The following is a 5,358-nucleotide window of genomic DNA, read 5'->3' as shown; positions in this document are numbered from 1 at the left end:
CTTTTTTGTCATCATGTTTTTTCTCAACCAACAGCTATGGAAAGTACAATTGCTACCATGTGGTTTGGTCCATGAAATTTTTTGATGTTCAAAAGGGTTCCTTCATACTGGAAATAGTTGGGAACCACTGCCCTCATAATCTCTAAGGTCTCTAACATTCTGTCATCCTGCTCCCACTCTGACTCCACCTCGTCAGAAATATGGGCCTTAAAAAATTCAGAGGACTGAAATTAACTGGCCACATTTCCCTACTTTCCACAAGTCTTCAGGACCCTATATAGTTGGCAACTATAATTACTTTCTTTGCAGAGTATATATTCTCCATGGTATAGCTAAGTCCCAGAAGAAGGTTAAGAATCAGGTTCCCCTGGGAACATCATCTTAGCCATCTTTCAGGGACCCCATCTCATTGTCATTATAGGTTTAGAACTGGGAGAAACCTTAACCAGGAGTGGGGAACCTACAGCCTGGATGCCACATGTGGATCTCTAGGTCCTCAAGTGTGGCCCTTTGAATCCAAACTTCACAGAACAAAGCCCCTTAATAAAAGGATTTGTTCTGTAAAACTTGGACTCGATCAAAAGGCCATGACTGGGGCCTAGAAGGCCATGTGTGGCCTCAAGGCCAGAAGTTCCCCACCCCTGGGTTAACTCTCTCATTTCATAGACAAGGAGCGGAGCCAGAAATGGATCTGCCTATTGACCTTCTCAGTTCAAGGTCACACAGGCAATGAAGCTGGCCAAGTTGAGATTCAAATTCAGCTTCTCTGACTCCCGATCTTGTGCCCTCTCCACTATACTGTGCTGGCCATTCTTAAAAGTTCTTCTCTGACCTTTCAGCCCACATGATCTTCCCCCCTTCTAAGCTGCTGTTATAATCAGCATCACACAGACTACCACTCAGTCATTCTCTTAATGCTGGTCCTATTGCCTGATTACACTGAGCTCTTTGATGGCCAGAGCCATGTTTTATATTTCTCTGTCTGCCCCCTGCACTGAACACCTAAGTCCTACTTAACTGGTTGACTGGCCTAAGCTAAAGCTTGAAAAAACATTTTAAACCTTTCTTGATTCTGAACTTAAAAGCCCAATAAAAGGGACATTTCCATATCCACTGCATAATAGAATTATAGATGAAACTCAAGATCCCTCTACCATTGTGTGCATCTCCCCTGTCCTTTCAGTGTATAAAAGAAATACACAATTCAACATAGAACTTTCAAAGCTGTTCCACTTGTCTGTGACTCTTAGCTTAAGACTTCTCCTTTCTACTTGACTCGTAGGGGCCAATGTCCCTAATCTCCACTGGAGAGAAAGTTCTGAAAGGATCATGTTGGTTCCTAGACATCTTCCTTATGCTCTACCACCCTCCACTGCCACAGCTGAGCCTGGGTCCTTACAGAGATCCAATATCCTGGGATTGGGAAGAAACAGGACGGAACCTCTAGGGAGTTACTGGGGCGGGTTTCCTCTCTGTCACTTGCCAAGAGGGACAGAACCCAAGTGAGGAGGGAATTTTGTACAGGACAAGGTTCTTGCGCACCAGAGAAGGCAGTGTAAAGGGCCAATAGAAGCAGTACCTGGTTCTATTGCTATTGGGAGGCCAGGTCAGACTGGACTGCAGCCCTGAGCTGGGAATCAGGACATAGGTTCTCCCTCAGCACTGTCCACTGCTGGTTATGGGATGTGAGTTGTCTCCATAACCTTACATTCTTTTGCCTCTTGCCCTGAGAGCCGTAGATTGACTCTCATAATTAAGGTTTTGGTGATAGCTCTGCCAATAAGTAGATATGGGACCTTGAGTATATCAGAACCTTTGAGGCCTCAACATCCTCATCTGTAAAATAACAAGAGGGCTGAACTGTATGAATTCTCAAAGTCCTTTCTTCCTTTAATAGCTATGATGTTAACACTGTGCTTTGCACACAGTAGATGGTTAATAAAAGTTGAATTGAATTGAAGGCTTCAACACAACTTGTGGTTGAGTGCATCAAAACCCACAAAACCTGTTCAAACGATTTCATGCCACTGGTCTTTTGGAAGTGGAAGGCCTCACAAAACTCCTGCTGCGCTTTCCTCAGGAGTTCCACTCCCCACCCTCACCAGTCCTAAATAGCTTTCGTTTCTGAGAGTGGCTCAGTTTCATGGATGTGCGCTGAATATTGGCCTCGGAAGACACTACGGGCACAAAGGTGTGATGTTTTCCTTGGATGCCACAGAGCGCTGCTTGTTTAGGGGATTAGTTATGGAGGTGCTCTAAAGAACAGATTAAATGCTAGGTGAGGGACTTCAAAGGCTGAGCTCTTGGAAAGAGTCTTCAGGAGCGGCTGTAATCTGAAAAACTAAGGAACCAATCCAGGGGATTGACAGAGGTCTGCCCCAATCGGAGCTCTTGGGTTCTTCGACAGAATGCGGGATTTTAGAGCTGAAAAAGCACCTCAGAAACCTTCCTTCAACTCTTGTTCAGCTCTCCTATTGCAGTAGAGAAAGAAAATGATTTGCCTAGGAACAAACACTGCTGCCTCTGGGGAGCTGTTAAAAAACCTGATGGTTTCACAAGTAGCCAGTTCAAATCTGAGGATTTCATGTGAGCCCAGGCTCCCTGTGCTGGTACACAAAGGGGATATTTCACTCCCAAGTTAATTTAGTTAACAAAGGCTGACCAACCATCTACTAAGTGTAAGGCTCTGTGCTAGGGAACGAGGGATGGAAAGACTGCAGACATGAGGCCCGGGGAAAACTGGGAAGATCACGGTTTGTTTATTGGGAGCCTAGAACCTCTAATGAGGGCTACTTTTAAAGAAGAAGAGAGAGGATGAGAACTGGGGACAGGGCACATTGGCCAGGCTCCTCCCCACCCTGCCCCATGCACTAGGAAGTTTTATTGTTGTTTTCATTGGAATCTTTCACATGCAAAAACCCAAACTCAGGAGATGGCAGCTGGAATAAGATGAAATGGCAGCATTTTAATACAATGGTATCACCATTAGCCATACACAAGTTACACCCAGTATCATCTGGTTATGGGAACACACAATAGCAAAGTGAAAACTGGCTGTCTTGTGCAATTTGACAGTGACCTTGACCCATTCTTCTTTTGAACAGAGATATTCCCCATCTCAAACCCCCATCCCTTAAACCCTCCCACATTACCCGCTAGCTTCAGGAAATAAATATTCTGACCCCTCCCCCCAATATTCATCTGGAAAGCCTACAGTTTTAATATACAGAGAAAAACTGCTATTATATGGGGTTACATGAGAAGTAGTTTGTTAACAACAGCTCAGTGTACTTTGACAGATAAGAGGAGACTGAAGGGCCAAGGAAAGGAGGGGAAGGAGGAGGAGGAGGAATTCATGAGGCCCAGGCTGTCATCAGAAAATACAAAAAGAGTAAGCCATTTTTTTGGGAGGTGGTGGTGGTGGAGAGGGGGGTGATATTGTAATGAACCAGGTAAGATCAAAATGAAATTTTATGGTGAACACATGTGAAGAAAATATTTGCTATTGCTTTGTGGAAATGGGGAGGTGAGAACACATCCCCTTACACATGGTAGGAGTGTGATGGTGGGGAAAAGGGTCATCTGAGTCAGTATCACCCAAACAGGAGAGGGAGTTACTATGAATAAAAGTAGGCATGGTACTAAGCAGAGTGCAAGAGAAGCTGGGCATGCCAAGGACAGGTTCTCAGAGGGAGGCCCTGGGCTTGATATGGTCCTTACTGAACCACCTGTTATTGACCCAAAGATTTTCTTCAGCAGTCAAAGGGTTACCTAAATGCTCTTGGGGGAGGGGAGAGGAGGAGGCAAAAAAAGCACTTGTCTGCTGGATCAGAGTTTCCAGGAAAAATAACGTCCTATGCTTTATTTAGGGCACTTACATAGGATGCTTAAGCCGAACCAGCTTTCCTTCTCCCTAGAAGAACAAAATAACAGAGCCTGCCCAAAAGCCATGCCTGCTCCATTCCTACTTCCTCGGGCCCAGGACTAACAGAACTGGGCAAGGAACAAGGAAAAGAATGACCTAAACTCTAGTGCTTTGGCAAATGATCACCTTTGTTCAAGAAGGTTCTAAGTAACAGTGAGGGTGGCACAGAGACTGCAGCGGGGGAAAATGCCTCAAGCTTGTCCAGTGGGAAGAAAACAGCCCACCGCTTCCATACCTCGGTTTTAGCGGTGGGCCTTGCCTAACAAGGAGCAGTGGGCCCCGGCAGGTCTGGGGGATGGGCTAAGAGAGATGGAACAAAGAGGCCCCCCAGCCCAGGAAAATGACATACTTCCTTCCACTCCTCCCTTCTCTCACTTCCTGATCCTTGAGCCAGCTGGTTGGGTAAATGTCCTTACGTATCCGTACAGGGCACCATTCTTGAGTGCTGGCCAAAGACGCACAGATGCTTTGTGCAAAACCTTACAATATGCCCTTTCCTACCAGCACCCCCCCCAAAGCTAGGCAAAAGATTAATTTTCACATCTCAGTACACAATGAGCAGGGAAAAGGTTAAACACAGCCCAAAGAAAATATTTTGACAAAATAAATATTTTAACCTATAATCAGGTATAATTAGTACTTACAAGGAATCGCAACAATAATTTAGTGTAATTAAGTATATACTATATCTGTGATTTCTAACATTTTCAGAGATACTTCCTACTTTAGTGATTTCTTCCCCCTCCTTTGCCATTTAGTTCCATCTTCAAGAATGCTTGCTTTGCTGACCCACATCTGTGAGCCACGATGCCTGTGCTCTGACAGGGGGACTTGTCATAGCCAAGGCAAGAGCCCATCACCAAGAGACAGGTGCTGGTCCTTCTATGGCATCTGACTTGCAACTGAAGAAAAAAGCTTCTTAGTTACTTTGAGCAATTCCTGGCTGATATGTCATGAGCCAGAGCCAAAATCAGATCCTGATACAGGACACACTCTCTCAGTATGATTAGCATACACAAAAATCACGGGCAAGAGCTAACCTGGGGCCATTTCTGACTGCAGAGCCAGCAAAGATGCCACTGGCCCTGGACCCCCAGGACACAGAGCCGGACAGGGGCCTTTTTGTTGTTAGGGGTGACTGAGTTTCCTGCTGCATTGCCCACTGGGCTGACCTGGACCAGGACTGTGAATTTACTTCTCTGGGTACATGGGCACATTTCCTCAACAGGGCCTTACTCCTTTTCACTGAGTGGTCTCAGGAAACCCTTCTGCACCATCTGTCATCAACTGAAGCCTCTCCAAGCTGCTACTTCTACCTTGTTGAGATAGGTAAATATAAGAATTTGAGGTAACAAGTACAGATAATGGTTCTGAAGCAAATATATCTGTGTGTGTGTGTGTGTGTGTGTGTGTGTGTGTGTGTGTGTGTGTGT

Source organism: Petaurus breviceps, unplaced genomic scaffold (genome assembly GCF_028583685.1).
Source record: "Petaurus breviceps papuanus isolate PSGF00001 unplaced genomic scaffold, PetGlider_PUasm1.0 183, whole genome shotgun sequence".
Lineage (NCBI taxonomy): Eukaryota > Metazoa > Chordata > Mammalia > Diprotodontia > Petauridae > Petaurus > Petaurus breviceps.
The sequence above is the reverse complement of the archived record's forward strand: the minus strand, read 5'-3'. Positions refer to the sequence as shown.